Below are 19014 nucleotides of genomic sequence, written 5' to 3' on the forward strand. Positions count from 1 at the left end.
AAGATAATGGCCCCCTCCTACCCGCTCCTGTCCCGGACTGTCTCAGACTGTCCGCCCTTTGTCCGGGCTTAGCCCGGCGCCGACCCGCGCGCGGACCCGCGATGCGGTGGCGTTGATGGAATTTAAGCGCCTCCAGGCGCGCCAAAGGGACCGGCGGCTTCCGGGTCCGCCGCAAGTGCTGCTGGGGAATGTAGTCCGGGCAATGGAGGAACAGACTGCCGGGGACCACGCCACGCTCAGGAGAACACAAACGCCACAGGTAGCAGGTAAGCCAACAACACAATAAAGTCTCCCCTTTTGACAGAGTCATACAGTAAAGTTACAATACATTGCCAGGAATCATCTTGCTGGCCCAAAGGACATTTAAAAATTTGGTGATTGGGACCTGTGCCACAGCGACTGAGTAATTTACTCGGTTGCCCTGGCTGAGGAATGCTCAATCACCAAATTATAAATTGGGCCTTTAGTCACTGTTTTGGTTCTCAAAATCCTCCACAGGCTGAAGCTGGAAGCTGTAGCCAGGCAGGACTTCACGAGGCTAGATACTTTCACCATGCTATCCCAATGAGCTCCTTTTCAGAGCGCCAAAAAGCTCTGAGTTGAATAAACAGGATTTTATTGATCTCCTATGGTGAGACATCCCTGGGCATGCCTCAGCAACTAGTCCAGATCCTCCAGGTCAAAATGTTTGTAAGTCCCACCTGTTCAACTGCTGGCAACGTGCTTTCTTGTCAACTGGAGTACCTAAGGTCCAGGGCAGACTTATAGGCACCAGGTCTCTCAACATCCAGGGCGTCTGGAGGGTCAGTCCTCTGTGCTCAGTGGTGCCTTTTTGGAGTCAAGAGTTCTTTTGCTTCTTGTGTCCTGGAGCAGTCACACAGGAAGTCAGTCACCTGACACTTGGAGAGCATTTTCAAAGCATGGGTGCCAGGCAGAAGTCTGGTGTCTGGGGTCTTTTTTCCTACAGGATAGTCTTCTACATGTGTGTTCTTCTCAGGCACAGGAATGTTCTGAGGAGGTAGTTGTGGGGACTTATCCTGTGGGGTCTTATCCTGTGCGCTAGCCAGTGATTGGAGAAGTTTGCTTACTAAGTCCTGGCTGCTTTCCTACCCAGTGCCCACCTCATTTTGCAGGACTTACAGTGAAAAGTCCCAAAAAGCTATAAAATAAGGTGACTGAACCATTCTTCCACCAGGAGTTTGACTGACTAGCCCCATAACAATTCCCCTATTTAGATTGAGCCTCTTGTCCTCTAGAAGTGTGCAAACTGGTGTTCCTTCCTGCTGGGATGGTGCCCAGGGAGTCTGGGAGGGCTCTGGGAATGGATAAAAGTAGCCTCATTTGGCATCTCCAGTCAAAATGGATAGTGGCAAGGCTGTCTTTTGTTCTCTCATCAGTTCCTGCCTCCTCCCAGATAGGTAATCCCTGCTAAATTGTCAGCTGCTGACAACTACCCTACCTTCCTAGGTTCAGAGACCAGGCTATTATCCTCTGACAGACAATGTCATTAACTTGAGCCAGGAATATGTATTGGTCTCTGGAGCGGTGTGGAGTTTGATAAATCATTTTAAGTTAGTTCTATCTTAGACAGCACAAGTTACATTATTACAAAATTAGTTTGCCAATAAAGCTGTTGAAAATCTAAAGTTACCATTAATTCAGATTTTAAAACCTACCTGGAAAATGACATTGCATTATTTTTCTAAAATGTTCCCAGGCGCAGCTGTGACATAAATATTTTAATCATAACTAGGCCTGGCTATGGAAATGCTATCCTAAACTGCATGATGATTCCAGTTACTATGGGGGCACCTACTTAAAATAAATAGTATGCCACCCTTTTATGATTGGGGACTCTGCCTTGTAGGTTTACAAGGCATTCTTTTGCTGTGACTTATTAATATATAAAAATAGGGTTTCCTACGCAGAAAAGGACACATTCCCTTTCCATGTGCCACTGTATTGTTTTTAAACTGCAGGCCAGCCAGATCACAGTGGTGCTCCTATTAGCCATATATTTTTGTCAAATATGTGGGTGGTATAAATACACACTGCAGCCCACATCTGACATTTTGACTTCCACACCACTGGTGCGATTTCTGCATGATCTATTATGGCCTTTGCAGGCAAGTTAAAGAGGTATATAGTGTGATACCAATTTTACCAATGCTATTTTAGGCCCAGAGCACAAGCACTGTGACAGAGAACAGCAGTGTCACTGTGCACACAATATCGCCCAAAAATAGGGTCCATAAAAGACCTAAAAATCGGTGATAACTATGCAGAAACAACAGACTTCCTCCACATGTAGTTTTCACAGAATGTTGCCCCATTAATATTAAGAGGCAGGATTCTGTTTATAAATTCTAATGAAAGGGCTGGAAATAAGGGGATGGAGGCCTGCAAAGGACATCAGACTTCCTTCCTTGCATTTCAAATTGTCAAAATGTAATTTTTTTAATTACAGTCCTTGTTTCATAAAGGGAAAAGGGCTGCAATAATAATGCAAAAACAAGCATGATGTAAATGGAATCGGGGTAGTATGCAGCTGTTCTGATAATCACTGTATTTTCACCAAGTGCCAGAACCAAAATTCACAAAATGGAAGTTGTCCCTCACGGGCAACTCCCACTTTGTGACTCCAGTCCCACCTCCTTTTAGGAGTCTGTGTGGTACCCATAGTCTACCATTTGTACATTGTGAAATGGTTTTGCAGTTGCAAAGCCTGTGATTTTGCAGGCTTTGTAACTGAAAAAACCGTTTCATACACCAGGCCCATAATCCAGTTTGAGTGGTGCAGCATGGTGATATATATGTCACAGCTGGCACTTTCAGCGGATGCTAGAGTGTCTAAGGGCATGGGGCATGGGGGCATGGGGTACCTTTGTGCTGCAAGTGGATAAAAAGTGAATTCATTGACTCTCAAAATAGCTAGGTCTAGTAACTATGGCTATCATTTTTTCATTTTGATGGAGCAGGAGCTCTGTCATTGGTTCTTAGAGTTCTTTCCTGCCGACCTCACATTTCCCCTTGTCTCATACAGAAATAGGGGAACCCTCATGATTCAAACAATGCTGCTTATATGGCTCTGCCATGAAAACCCAATGACTCGACAGCCCATCACCAGCCGGACCTTGAGGTCCCACTGGCACATTTTTCTAAACTTACATGGTTCTATCTTACATGATTGGAAAGAGTATTTACTACGGATACTGGTACGTTTGCGAGTTACTGAGGTAAATATTGGTCCAGAATGTTGACGGAGGTATCCCTTTTTTTAGGAGACCGTGATGTGTGTCATATTTTTCTGCAGATTACCTCAAGTGCCTTCCTTCTCCTGAAGAATGAGCGGATATTCAGAAGTGCAAGGTTACACGTGTTTATATAATGAAGAGCCGTGATGGGTTTGATCATAATTGGAATGAAAATAATCAGTAGAATAAAATAATGAGAAGAATTCTACAGTAGGGGAAGTAGTATTGCTGAGATTGAGGAGCAAAGGCTGGTGCTGGTTACCACCAAGGAAGCAGGGTGACAGAGTGCAGAGTTTGAGGAAGTCCAATGGCTGCTGATTAGTGTTTTGTATGGCAAAAAGAGCGGAAGATGTAATCTACAAGACAGTAAACCACAAATAATTATTAAAGCGGATTAATATATTTGTTTTAACACTCAAAACTCACCATTCAAAATTGAACGGCAATTCCAACACACACATTCCTCCAAATATCTCTGATAGTTTGAAGGTGTCACAGACTTGGTCCAAAACCAAAGCTCCAGCCAGAGAGTGGGTCACGAGGCACTGATGTATGGGAGACCAGTTATTGCTCCAACTAGTATACAAACTCAAATTGTTCTGGCTGACTGCTAAAAATGAGCTAGCACTGACAATAGATCTCCTGAGTAAAGCAAACGTCAATGGTTCCATTCAAGCTAGTTGCGGGTATGAGTGGAAGCGGTAACCAGTAGAACCTGTGGAGGTTGAGCTAACGGTTGGGCTACTTACATATCTTAAAACCACATTTTCTCTGGAAATTCAAGGGCTAGAGACCTCTGCTCTCCTCCATATGTATGATTGGTGAACTGAATCTTTTCCCAGTAGCCTTACAGGCCTTACAAACTAAGGGCCTGATTTTGAGTTTGACGGACGGATTTAGTTTGTCACAATGGTGGGGTACATTACTCCTACCATAGCTAGGATAATCCGCCCGGGGAATATAGAGATGTCATTCAGCCTGGCAGACATATCGTGCATTTATAGGAACCGCTCCCATGGCGGCTCCAGTATATGCATTGAAAGTTTTCTTTTTGAAAATAAAATAAAATAGTGACCTCTCTCGCCATCGTAGATTTCTCCCATGGTGTTTTCATTGCTGTCACCTCCAGGTTTTACCTGGTGGTGATGGACAGTGAAAACTGTCCATGGGTTCGCCCACTCTAAAGAGGGCGGGCAAACACATGGTCAAACCTATAACGGCCCTTACTCTGTCAGGCCATCGGAGGTGTATTTAGACGGCAAAGATGGAGTAGTCTCCGCCGTCTACATACTGATGTACTACTCAACTCTAAATGAGGAGGGCGAAACTTCACTTTAGCGGAGTACCATCTCTGCCAAAGTTTAAATCATCTCATAAGTTTCTGATGATCACAGTGTCAACCTTGACGTCCATTCCATAGAATCACATCTATTCTCGAAATCTTGCTTTGGACTTTATTGTGCCTATCTGCCTTACTTGCACCAACCATATGGCTCTATTAGCTACCTTACCATGCAATGCGACTATCTCTCAATAATTGTCCCTTCCCTCAAACGGTTGTTTCTTGTTGAATGTTCATCGCCACTTGAAGCTACTTCATAGCTTCTGTAATCTGCTTTTGATTGTTCTTATGGATATCTTCTTCTGGTTCTTATGGTGAATAGTGTTAAGTACTTGTAAGCATTCATCGTGAGCAATGGTTTGATGTATTTTTGCCAGTGTCATTTCTTTTGCGTGGTTTGGTCAGTTATCAGTCGCCAATGTTCTTCCATTTCTTTAGTCTCATTGCTGCATGTCTTGAATGTTGCACTAAATAGTCGGTAGTGTTGTTTACTCCCAGTTGGTATCAGGATTCAAAGCAATATTCTTGTTATTGGATGACTAATTTTTTAAATCTTTGGGACTGAACGAGCCCCCATGCCCCAAAACAAAAAAAAATGTAACAAAATTCAAAAGGGGCTATTGATATGTTTGATGAATGCAGAATAGTAGGTTGGGTCGCAAAGATTTGAGTGCATTTATATATTACTAAATTGTATTCAATCTAGCCATTAAATCCAACCTTGTAACAACTCCTGCTTATGTTGCAATAGTGTATTTTGTGATAGCTACCACAAAGAGATTATTAATAATGAACCAGGTATTGTCTTTCCTAGATATAACCCCTGAAATATTGACCGATATCTTGTTTAATTCATCCTTGTGCTTAACGCTGGACCCATGTTCTCTCCAATTTCCATGCATCCCTTGTTTCCTGCAATTCCTGGCTGCATATTAGGTTGACGATCACTTTTCCAGCCAACAAGAACGTACAATTAAGACCTTACAAAAAATATTTTAAATTGTCAGGTCGTATTTGTCAAACCGTTCAAGATAATTTAAGTGTAGTATTTTTATTTTTGATGAACTCCCTTGCCACCCTCGGTTGGGCCATAGATGTTGCATTTAAGCATTTTATCATTTTATTTGATGTGGAGTCCTTTTACGCCAATATCACACAAATTAAATTCTAGAATCAGATCTCAACCTTAGACCTCAAGCCCCTAATCAATTTACCCTAGCATGGACATAATTGATCCTTACCAAAAGGTGATCTACAAAACCTAAAATTGTTATTGAGTTAGATATACCTCAACAGGGATGAATGTGGCATTTAGTGTAGCATACTTTTAAATGTCTTACTTTGATTACTTCTGTAACTATCGCACACAAAATACCCAACAGAGATCAGATTTCCATTTGACATCTTTATAAACACAGGGCCAAATTTATTAAGGTTTTGCATTGCCCTTGCATCACACAAGGGGGAGCAAGGGCGACGCAAAACCTAAGTGAGATTTATCAAGCCACGCAAGCCCACCTTACGTGGCCCTGCATGGCTTGATAAATATAGAGTAACGCAAAGCAGTGCAAATCACTACCATGCTTTACTCTGCCCCATCTTTATTTCTCCTAGTTTTTAGGTCTCGCCTGACCCAGCGCATGTGCTGGTCTGGTGAGACTTTTTGAGAGGGCTACAAAAAGTGCTACCAGGCCAGCCTAGAGCTACAGTGCATGTGCGCTTGACCGCGATTACTTTCATGTTCGTGCCCGCGCGGCCGCTTTGATGTTTGATCGCGATCACTTTCGCGGCCGCACGGTCGCTTGGCATAGCCAATAGGTCTCGCTTTTGGGACCTTATAAGTATTTAGTTATGCAACTGTTGCATGGCTAAACACTTATAAGGTCCCAAAGGCGAGGCCTATTGGCTATTCCAATGCTTGTTTCCTCTTTTTATGTGTGCTGCAGCATACAAAGAAAGAGGAAAATGCCTGTAAGGATTGTTTTTGTGCAGGAAGGTGTCCCTCCCCACACAAAGACAACCCAGCTTACAACACAGGCACCTTTGCACTATGGTGCAAGGGAGCCTGTGGTGACACTAGGCAGCCAAAAGTGTGCCAGCGCAAGGAATGGACAGGAATGTGCCATATGATGTTAAATACGGCACATTCCGGCCCTTTGCCTTTCACGCAGCGCACAACGTTGGCTTGCTGTGTTGCGCTGTGTGAAAGTACAGTAACTATGTTCCACAATATCATACTTATATGGCATGGCCCTACAGTGCTGCTCACTTGTTTCAAATTAAGGAAATACACAAATCGCAGGTTCTGTTTGCAGGTAGTCCTGTTAAGTAATTTTACAATTATTTTATTCAATGTTGTGGTCGAATACAATAGAATTTTCATGACCATCTATTTAAGAAAACAGCAGATTGGGATATTTTGCTGAAGAAGTGAGAGAAGTAAGAGATCCCGAAGACTGCTTTGTACTGGGTACACTAGATGGTAATGATATTCTACTAGCAAACACATACACCCCTGCCATAGGAAGTATGTTCTATGATACTGTTTCAGCCAAACTTGCTGAATGTGCAGGCCACCAATGGCACTGGGGGTGTGAGGGGGACAATAAGGGAGTCAGTTGAAGACATTCTGAATAGAGATCGCACCCACCACTTGCTATCTCGGTCACAAAGAGAGTGGCTAAAACCTAAAAGAATGGTGAAAAATTGGGAGCTAGAGGACATATGGTGCTCAGTAACCCCAGAGGCAAAGTATTCCTCTCCTCCTATTCATTGACTTTATGCTTGTCTTTAACCATGTACAGCCCTCCGGTGCCTTTTGCCTGGTTCGCACTTTTTACATACTAACATATATACATTTTTCATATTAGATTGGTTAAATTCTACTTCATTAAGAGAATGCTGCCTTTGGTCTCAGACACTGACGCTCTGGTGGCGAAATTTGCCGCAGCATATTTACAAGGCCATGCAAAGCCAATTTCCATGGCTTTCCATGGCCATGTAAATATGTGCCCCTTTCAGGCAGAACACTGCGTGAAAGGGGCCTCCCTTGGGTGTTGCTTCTGGGTGTTCTCACATAACACCTATGGAATCTGAAGCATTCCCAGACTTACGAGGAGTCGTATACCTGGGAATGCATCATATTCTACCACCACTCCAGGGGTGGCGTTAGGGAGGTGCAACGAGGAGAAACATTCTTATTTCTCCACGTTTTTTCCTCTTTCCATGTGTGCTACATTGCACAAATGGAATGAGGAAAATACCTCTTGTGCTTCTTGTGGAGGAAGGTGTCCCTTAGAACGTATTCAAACCATAATCTGCTACTGGTATTCTTAAGGTGGGAACAAAATAGGTTGAAATACTTTATTCGATATAAAATATCATAAAAGTACGGACACAATTAGTTCATCAGTAAACAAATAAAAGTCCCTCATTATTGGACATAACAATATTAAAATAGGTTAAAAAAGAAAATATATACAGATAAAAAAGCGTAAACATCACATCCTGATTTAACAGAGGAAAGTACATATAACACTCCGAGGGTCTAGCTCTTATTAGGCCTCAACAATTTGGTACGCGAAAGCCAAGCACACCCCAAAAATGTAGCTACCCCACAGACCATGGCAAGGGAAGATGTGTCGGATAAAATAGAGCGCAATGCCACCCTAAAATCCAAGAACCCCATATTTCTACAGATTGGGCTAAGCCATTTCCTCCTAGCCGCCCTATAGGCCGGACACGCAAAGAGTAAATGGGGGATAGATTTATTGGGAGCACAACATCCAGGGCAGTTGGCAGAATTTGCACTCTGCTTTTTCCAGCCCGCCACCAGGGCATTGATCGGGAGGGTTCCAAATCTAAGCTTCATATAGAGTGATCTATCTCGGGGAGAACATATGAAGTCCAGATACTGCTCTGTTTTAATGTCAAGCTTGTGCTCCCTAAACCGATCAGTAAGAATCCCTCGATTGGGATTACGATCTTCCTCTCCCTTCACCCAATCCCAATATGCTTTTTTAATAATTTGCTTTGCGGGTGGAGTCTGGCTGGCCCAAGCCTCCCCGAAACCAATTTCTGTGGCCAGCTGTTTTAAATTGCAGATCCATTTTATCTTATTGCCTGTATCTAAGTTGATAATCTCATTCAAGGCAACAGCATAGCTGGCCAGTTCAGGGGTACGTCTCAGGCGGACCCAGAAGAGCAGCGGGCGCAACTTGACTATATCCTTAATAGAGCGTTTGCCCAGGTCACCACGGAGCGATATCAAGGGGGTGGAGGATGGTAGGGAAACTAGACCTCTATAGAAGCGATTCTCAGATCTCTCCAGGTCACTGATACACTCAAACCCCAATAACTCCGCCCCATATAGTGCTGAGGGCAAGGCCTTCCCGTCGTAGACCACTAAAGCTGGAACAACTGGTCTACTAAGGGAAAGTCGCTGCTTTCTTAGGATAGCCCCCGCCACCCTCTTATGGCTAAGGAGCATTTTCGCTAGGTGGCTGTTCCATTTCATCTTGTTGTTAATCCTGATACCCAAATAGTCAAAGGAGTCTACAATATCAAGTGGCATACCATTAAGTATGAACCCATTCTTAAAACGTTTGGATGGAGATAGTGTCATAAGTTTTGTTTTAGTGGTATTTATCACAAAATAGGACGGCAAACGCTTCCTGGAGTCTACATCCGCCAGTGATAGAAGACTTGATCTTTAGAAGCATAACTGGAGAAGAGATTGAAAGGTACTTCCAGGAAAATGAGGGACGGGCAAATAACCTGCTTGAATCGGAGGCTTTTAAAGTTGCGATACGGGGGCATTGCAATGAAACAAATGCAGTGTTTGAAAGAAATTGATGCAGACATTTTGGGCACAGAAGTCAACATACACGTACCAAGCAACAACGGCGAGCAAGAGGAATCTTGACTGAACCAGCGAGATACATGCACAACTGACACTCTGTAACTGTCACAACTACTGACAATAAATGACTGCTAGAAGTGAATCAGGCTACAATGCTGGGGGACTTCTTGCCAGGCTTATTTAGACACTATGGAAAACTATTCCCATTACTGAATTAAGCGATGACACCGGACAAGTAAAATACACTCAGAACGAAATAGAAAAATCTTCCATAATTTCTGTGCTACATTATGGTCAACAAATGAAGAAACAGAATAAAGGAAGTTGGAGAAATACCTAGATGATACTCGACTGATATGCTTAACTCTTGAACAAAGACAAGACACTAACGGACTGATACGACTGCAGGAATTATGAAAAGCTGTGACAAGTCTGGCACTGGGCAAGCACTGGGGTCAAACGCACTGCCAAATGAATTCTATAAACAGTGGCGATGCGTCCATTGGGGTGCTGGGGCATTGTCCCACTAATGCCACGGCCCCAAATTACAAATAACACATTCTTTGTTCTACTCCTGATGCTAATTCCAATCAGGAAGTGCTCCTGATTGGAATTAGCGTCAGAAGTAGGACAAGGGACGCTGAAGGGGGTGGGGCTGTGGCAGCACTCAGGGTTTGAGTGAGAGCCCACTACACAGCAATAGTGTGCATGTTCGGTTTTGGGCTGGTCATTTTTACGACCTGCCCGAACATGTGCACTAGCCTTCCCCTTAGAGCGAGGGTTGCTTCATGCCGCAACCCCCGGTCTCCTAATGGGCTGGGAGCATCCCTGCTCAAGCCAATCCTGACGCTGCTGGAGCAGCATCTGGATTGGCTGAGAGGGGTTGCCAGCCACTCCAGTGACCGACGCAGAAGACGTTGAAGGCGCCAACGCAGGACCCCTGCCCAGCAGCAGAGGCTGCGCGGACCCGGGCGGTCAGATAAGTTTTCTTTTTTTCAACTTTCTTTCTTTCTTTATTTATTTTTTAACCCCTCCCACCCCTCTCACCCCTCCCACCCCCCACCCACACGCAACCCCCGTCCCCCCGCAAGTATTGCGAGCCGCGACTGTGGTTTACTAATGGGATTAGCTATTTCTTTACCAAGTTTGAGCAGATGTGTAGCCTGTCAAGTAATATGTGACTGAAGTATGCTGATCTTATCAGGCTCATCATAAAAGTGGTAGCATTGTGTTGCCGTAATACTAAATCCTCCTAAATCCTCCTCGGTATGCAGCAATGCAGGGTGGTTGGTTGAGCCAAAAAGCTCCCACCTTTCCCTGGAAAGATGATTGATAATTGGTAATCTGAAGAAAGAGCACCCTGACTTGTCCGGAATTTTTTGGGATATTTGTACCAATTGACTAATTGATAGCCTTTGAATTTATAGCAAAAGCAGAGTATTTATTTTCTCATTGTGATTTCTCACTACTTTCCTGTTCCAAAAAAAGGAAGAACATATTTTATTCAGGGTGGAGAAGAAATTTGACAAGAGTCTGAGTGGTAACATAATGGAGAGGAAATTTTCTATTGGCATGATTATTATTTTAAGTGTTAATTTGCATATGTTTTTTTAACTTTGTTCTTGAACCCTGATTTCTGAGTATTTCAGGGTATACACATTTTTAAGAGTGCTCAACTGAAGTGGTCTTATATTTATTTTGCTAGAGAATCAATTATGTTACTGTCTTGTTTCTAATGCCCCCCTGGTTAATCATTATACCACATGGTGTAGCTGTGAATGCGTCCCATATGCTGACAGGGGAGTTACACAGGTTCATACTATCTTTTGGGAAATGTTGGGTAGTTTCTGTTATCACGTTCATGCCGAATTAATTCTCTAAAAGTTCCGGATTGATATGCCAGCATTATTTAAACATATTTTAATGCCTCATACCCCTAACTACTTCCTGGCTTTTAGAATGCAGCGTGGTGTTTCAGAGGTACAAGCTTGAACATTTGAGATAGAAGGGGGGAGGAGCCTGAGTCTCTGACTAATTGTCTGCATTATAATTCCTATTATAAGATCCGTTTAGGTGTCTCTGCTTTACAGTTTCAAGACTGAGATGTGTCTGCTTGTTAGTTGTGTATTTGTCTGTCTACTTGGCAATCCCCAGTAGAGAGCTGTGCGTACATCTGTAAGTGAGCATGGGTCTCTGTGGAGCTGGGTGAAGGTACAAGAGCAAAGCTGTGTGAAGTGAGGGAAGGGGAGGTGCAGTGACCGATCTATGTTTATTAGGCCCAGCACTAATTGCTTTATTAACCTTCCTGCTTCCTCAAATTTGTTTAAAAATGCACCGTTTGTCCACTCTTTCTTCAAAATTTTCTGGGGAGGGGGAGGACCCCCCCAAACCACCCGTAGGTTGTCCGGGCTCGCTCGCCGTAGTGCAGTACAACAATAATGTTACGCCACACCACTTTCAAATGTCACCAGCCGCCACTGTCTATAAAATGTATGCAGGAAATTGGGTTACTGGTTGGGGGGAAAGTAACTACTCAAGCACCAACCACAATTCTTGTCAGGGTGAAACACATGCAAACCTCAAATTAACCTATGCTCAACCCTCTTATAACATGCAGCAGACAACAAACAGTATGAAGTCAATTGAGTGCCAGCACGTTACTACCACCCAGATAGGGATAAAAGTTTAATGTGGATATGCTAATATTATGCTAATTAAATATATTGTCGACATGCTGCTGTTGTATTGCTAATATAAAGGTGAATGGCTGGAATGTAAAAAAACTTTTATATCCGTGAGTGAGCGAATATGACACTTATGTTGCTCTTGATCAAAAAAAACTCAATAAAATGTTAAAAACAAATTGGAATACTAAGCTCCTCTGCTCGAGAGACCATCTCATGAGCCTGTTTCAAAACCTCCTCTATCTGAAAACCCTAGCCGGCCGACCATCTCAAACTTGTGAGGGGTGTATACTATTAACAGACATTAACTAAGTGACATGTCCAGTGACCCCAAAATATTACACAGTTCTGATACAATGTTATCCTTAGCATATCAATTGCACGTTAGTTGCAACACAGCAGGCATTTTGAATGCGATGTTAAGTCCCTGTAGTATGGCGCATGTTGAGATGACAGATTTCTAGGTATGTGTTTGGATGATAGAGCATAGATTGAACATCACTCACAAGGATGTTTCCAAACATATCGTCCTCTATTTCATGGAAAATAACTACATCTGCAGTGATATGTGTGATTCATGTTTGACCTCGGCAAACCAACTCTTCATGGTGGCAATCACAAAAGAAAACTGTGCAGTGTGAATTGTGTTAGATTTTTAATCTCAACTCTGTGACACATGGTCATAATGACCAGATAGAATGGAATTATTTTCACTCAACCTCTGTTCCCTGCTATGTAAAACAATTTCAATGATCAGCATTTTTTGCTTTATTTTTAATTATGTTTTGCTCATTCCCCTCGTTCACCTGTAAACAGTCACAAATACCTACACAATCAGCCTGTTTCCTCATTTGCATTTTCCCAGGAAATGCTGAATTAGTAGCTGTGACCATACGTCTACTACTATACACTAAGTAGACATATGAAGAAATGCATGAGAAATTTGCACTAAAGGCAGTTTTCTTCTTCCCTTTTTAATAGATATGATTCATTTGGCCTCGTAGTTGTTTGCAACCAAACTACATTCCTTTACACATGATCACGACATTATTTGAATAAACATCATCTATCTTTTTAATTACGTGCTGTATTCCATGACTGCTTGTTGTTCCTTCTGTCAACTATCCGAGACTCCTTGCTCCTTCATGGTGTAATTTTCTTTGCAATTTGATTTACCATTTCTGTCTAATTCTCTGTCATTAACAATTCTGACATTCTGTTGCATAAGTTAGTCCTTTGACAAATTTGAGTACATCGTGGATATTGGTTACCTCACTCCTAAAGTCAACATAACATGTCCTAATATTGCAAAGGACATAAGGCCCGTGTGAAGTACATAACATAACATAACGTAACGTAGCGTAATGCAACATAACATAACATAAAATAGCATAAAACAATCCTTATCTGATACTCACTTTAATACTTGCTTGTAGAGGTACAAGCGTATTCTAGTTTCTTTTTTTCTAAACAGTACAGTACTGAAAACATCCACCACTGACACTAGCTATGTCCTGAAAATACAGGTTTTTTCCCCACTGTTATCACGTTATTGTTCAATAAAGAATTAACTACACAATGCCTCTTCAATCTTTCACACATGCATCTCAATCAATCAATCAATCAGGGGTTTATAAAGCGCGCTACTCATCCATGAGGGTCTCAAGGAGCTGGGGGGGGGTGCAGCTCCAGATCATTCGAAGAGCCAGGTCTTGAAGCACTTTCTGTAGGTGTGCAGAGTAGGGGAGTGTCTGATGCTGACTGGGAGCTCGTTCCAGGTCTTTGCTGCAATGTAGTAGAAGGCTCTTCCACCTGCTCTGGTTCTGCGGATGCGTGGGGTCTCTGCCAGGGCGAGGTCGGCAGAGCGAGGTTCCTTTTGGGTACGTGGAAGGAGACTCTTTTGTTGAGGCATTTGGGTCCGATGTTGTAGAGGGATTTGTAGGCATGGGTGAGTAGCTTGAAGGTCACTCTCTTCTTGATGGGGAGCCAGTGGAGGTGTCCTATGTGCTGGGTCATGTGCTCGTGTCGTGCGGTTCCGAGGACGAGTCTGGCTGCGGTGTTCTGAATGGTTTGGAGCTTGTGTAGCAGGGTTTTGTTGACTCCGGCATGGAGGACGTTGCCGTAGTCCAATCTGCTGGTTATGAGTGTGTGGGTGACGGTCTTTCTGCATTCGGGGGGGATCCACTTGAATGTCTTGCGGAGGATGCGGAGGGAGTTGAAGCAGGTGGAGGCGACGGCATTGATCTGACTGGTCAAGGTGAGGGAGGAGTCTAGATTGATGCAGAGGTTCTGGTTGTGGTCTGTAGGGGTGGGTGGGTTTCCGAAGGCAGGGAGCCACCAGGAGCTGTCCCACACAGTGAGGGAAGGTCAGAGGATGAGGACCTCTCTCTTCTCAACAACAGCTCAACAATATATTTAGCACATTAACATAAAGAAGTAAGTTTAGAATAATATATGGGATAATAAAAAACTACTGTTTCTCATGTATTTATTGTCACAAATGTCTGAGCATGAAAGATTAGTAGAAATTGAGGGACAGGTCTGTTGGCTGAACCTGTAAGGTGTTTTTAAAGTGAAGGATAGTTCTGCTGTCTAGAAGCTGTAAGATATGTTTACGTTTATTTTCTCCTCTCTCCATTCCAAGTAGATTCATATTCATACTGTATGACTATGAGAGATGCTTTATGCATTTTTAAATTACAAGAGGACCTGTCCAATTACATCGCTAGATTGTGTCACCTGGCTGGAAAACCTTCTTCTTCTAGGGATATTTACGTGTGAAACTATACTGAACAATGCAGCCTTTAGCCTCAGTTTCTGCAATATGTTCTTGAGAGTGAAATCCCTTAACACTTCTGAGATGTGTCGGGTTCACTTGGCAGGCCATAAGGCATTAGACTAGTTCATAAATACCCGTGTACAGCATGTGCAAAACCTTTGACATTTTAGTCAATGACTTTGGAAAATTGTATTGTAAAAGGTAGCATTATATCAGTTTTTACTAAATGTTCCTGGGTCCATCCCTTCAACCCCCCGCCAATCCATCCATATGTTCTTCTCTGCTCCTTGTACACACTCAGGCTCATATTTATCAAGCTTTGGCGTCGCCCTTGAGCCACGCAAAGGGACGCAAGGGTGATTCAAAACCTAAATGAGATTTGGCAAGCAACACATGGCCACCTTGAGTGGTTTCATAATCAGTCAATCAATCAGTCAAGAAACTTATAAAGCGTACTACTTACCCGTGGGGGTCCCAAGGCGCTGGGAGGGGTGGGGGGGGGATGCTACTGCTCGAAGAACCAGGTCTTGAGGAGTTTTTTGAAGGTGAGCAGCTCTTGGGTCTGCCTTAGGTGGGTGGGGAGTTCCAGGTCTTGGCGGCCTGGAAGGAGAAGGATCTGCCGCCGGAGGTCGTGCCTCGGATGCGTGGGAAGTGGCCAGGGCGAGGTTGGCGGAGCGGAGCTGGCGGGCGGGGGTGTAGAAGTTGAGTCTGTTGTTCAGGTAGGCTGGTCCGGTGTTGTGGAGGGATTTGTGTGCGCGGGTGAGGAGCCTGAAGGTGATCCTCTTGTCGACGGGGAGCCAGTGCAGGTCTCTCAGGTGGGGGCTGATGTGGTTGCGGCGAGGGACATTGAGGATCAGTCGGGCGGAGGCGTTTTGGATGCGTTGTAGTCGTTTTAGGTGTTTGGTTGGGATTCCTGCGTAGAGGGCGCTGCCGTAGTCCAGTCTGCTGCTGACGAGGGCCTGGGTTACTGTTCTTCTGGTCTCCGTGGGGATCCACTTGTAGATCCTCCGAAGCATGCGGAGGGTGTTGAAGCAGGAGGAGGAGACGGCGCTGACCTGTTTAGACATGGAGAGAGAGGAGTCGAGGACGAATCCCAGGTTGCGTGCGTGGTCCGTGGGTGCTGGGGGGGTCCCCAGTGTAGTCGGCCACCAGGAGTCGTCCCACGCGGATGGGGTGGGGCCAAGTATGAGGACTTCCGTCTTGTCCGAGTTCAGCTTCAGGCGGCTGTTCTGCATCCACTCAGCGACGGCATTCATTCCTCGTGGAGGTTGGCTTTGGTGGTGTCTGGGTCCCGGGTGAGGGAGAGGATGAGTTGGGTGTCGTTGGCGTAGGAGATGATGTTAAGGTTGTGTCGGCGGGCTACTTGTGCGAGGGGTGCCATGTAGACGTTGAACAGCGCGGGCTGAGGGAGGATCCCTGGGGAACGCCGTAGATGACGTCGGTGGCTTTGGATCGGAAGGCCGGGATGCGGACTCTCTGGGTTCTGCCGGAGAGGAAGGAAGTGGTCCAGTCGAGGGCTTTCTCTTGGATACCGGCTTCTTGGAGGCGTGTTCTTAGCGTGCAGTGGCAGACAGTGTCGAATACGGCTGACAGGTCCAGGAGGATGAGGGCAGAGGTTTCGCCGTTGTCCAGCTGATGTCTGATGTCGTCTGTGGCGGCGATGAGGGCTATCTCTGTGCTGTGGTTCCTTCTGAATCCGGACTGGGATGAGTCAAGGATGTTGTTGTCCTCTAGGTGGCAGGTTAGCTGAGTGTTGGCGATAGTAACTCAAGGCAGCCCAGATCGCTGCCTTGCATTACTCTGCAGCATGGAGGCATGCCATGGGTGGAGCATGGATGTTTCCACACATCCACTCATGCATTCTAATACATTCCCAAATTTACCAATGCTGGTAGACCTGGATATCCGCCAGAATTGTTTGCCTCCCCACCATAGCGCAAGGGTTCCTGTGTTGGCGCGAGGCAGCGGTTTGTGCACAGCGCAGGCAGGGCACAGGAATGCGCCATATAATGTTTAATGCAGAGCATTCCTGCCCTTTCCCTTTCATTCAGCGCAGCACAAGAAGGTGGCTTGCTGTGCTATGTTGCGTGAAAAATTATAAATATGACCCTTGGCGTAGTTCGTCCAGGATATTTACAGCCGCACTCCTCCGCCCGTTTCAAAGTTGTCCAAACGCCACAGCTTGTACTAACTAGTTCCTCCAAGCACCACGACCGGACGACGAACAGCACCTGGCCCTGGCAATCTGCTCACGCGCCCTGTTGGTGGGAGGGAGGTAGCAGGGGTGGCGGTGCTGGTGAGAAGCCAACCATTCAGGCCCAACGGAAAAACACCCGGTGACAGCTATGGCCAGTCCGGCCCTGCCAAGCACTATGAAGAGATAGCACTTTAGCTTGTGGCGCTTTACAAAAACTCGAAAGAAATAAACAAATAAAAAGCCTAGGTAAATCTTGTCTCCCACATTCCCTCACTTCCCAGCATCATATTGAGCACCCCCATTTCAATTGGTGCTCTTGCTGCAGATCAGAGCTTATAAATTCTCCCTACTTCCACGGACAGAGTAATTTCACAGTCATACACACATACACTCACCATACGCTAGGGCCCATCACACCAACATTCATTCTATTACTCTATCCACACTGAATATACGGGAGAACTCCTAAATCAATCTGCATCTAATCTGAGGTCAATGCAACCTAATTGATTTGTCTCGAGTCATGATTTAAACAATAAACACATTTGAGATCTCAATAAATGACAAAGAAATAACCACCCGACACTGTAATTCAAACAAAGGTTATTTTATCTAAATTAGTTCAAATGAAAGTCATTCAATAGCAAAATCATTATTCTCATAGTTACCTATTCTAGCTAACTGTCGTATTTAGGTCAGGACAGGTCTCTCAGTAAAGTCTCCCGAGTCGCCGTCCTCTCAATCAGCATCGATCCTCTTGAGCATAAGTTCAAGAAGAAGTGGCCTTAGACCCTCTCTAGTCTAACAATATTTATACCAAAACTTACACATTAAAAGTTACAAACAAGCTCCAAACGTCCGTTGAGCAGAGCGAGCAGGAAAGGATGTTGGCTCGCAACATTTTAGAAAAATCTCCGCTCTCGAAATCTCAAAAATAAAAACACGGAAGAAGGAAGCACAAACTAAATCCGCAACATCCATGGATGCTCTTCTCCGGAATTATAGTGAAGCCACCGCCTGTTTATCAAAATGTTCATTTGTGACAATTGTTCTCCTCCAAGGATATCTGGCGACAAGCCCAGAGCTGCTGTCCTTCCGTAACTTTTAGCTCAGACAGAGGCCGAGGTCATATTTTCAACCATATTCAGCGAGGCCTCTCTTCACATTTCATCTACTCAAATGCAGGCTGTAAATGTCGGCCATTTCTCAATAGGCCAAAATGGGCAATCTTAATTAAAAGAAACACAAAACAACGTTACTACATCATATTGATTATTCAGTGTTAATTCCCATTAATACCCTTATGTGTATGTATCTATCTAGCCATTTGAGACATAAAGAAGCATTAAAGCATATTATTTTAAAGCGTAAACACATAACAAATAGCACTTTAGCCACACATATTTAATTAATTTGCTCACCAACTTAGTTCACTTATTAATTAAGCCATGCAATCGCATTCCCACGTGTAATTCTTTCATTAGTAAAGTTGATTAGTTAAAACACTCGACAAAACTTAATATCTAGTAATTAATTATTAGTAATTTTAATCATGACATATAGAAATACAAACTGAAGTTTTGAGTTTAAATAGAAAACCCTGCTCCAGCACTCTCACATTGAAAGTTGTTGATGCCTTCACTCCGTGTATTCTGTAGTGAATTAGAAGAATTTCACTATACCATAGGTTATGATAAAATGCTCTCTGGCGACGTATTTGAACTTCAAAACAGTACACATATTTTAAATCTAAATTATTTGTATTTTTGATGCATTAGCCGAATACTGGAACAAGTACGCGGTTAACCTACGTTAAACAATTTCAATACTGATGCTGTGCTGCCCTCTAGAGGACCAAACGTATTTATCATGACAACAACTCTTCTAACTACACATG

General features: G+C 44.0%; 1 protein-coding gene across 1 annotated transcript in view; it reads left to right on the forward strand.

Annotated features, from left to right (window-relative positions):
• MYO1H (myosin IH) overlaps positions 1-19014 on the forward strand; it is a 606720-nt gene that overhangs the window by 31560 nt on the left and 556146 nt on the right. The window lies entirely within an intron of this gene.

The sequence above is a fragment of the Triturus cristatus genome, chromosome 11, assembly GCF_964204655.1.
Source record: "Triturus cristatus chromosome 11, aTriCri1.1, whole genome shotgun sequence".
In the NCBI taxonomy this organism is placed as follows: domain Eukaryota; kingdom Metazoa; phylum Chordata; class Amphibia; order Caudata; family Salamandridae; genus Triturus; species Triturus cristatus.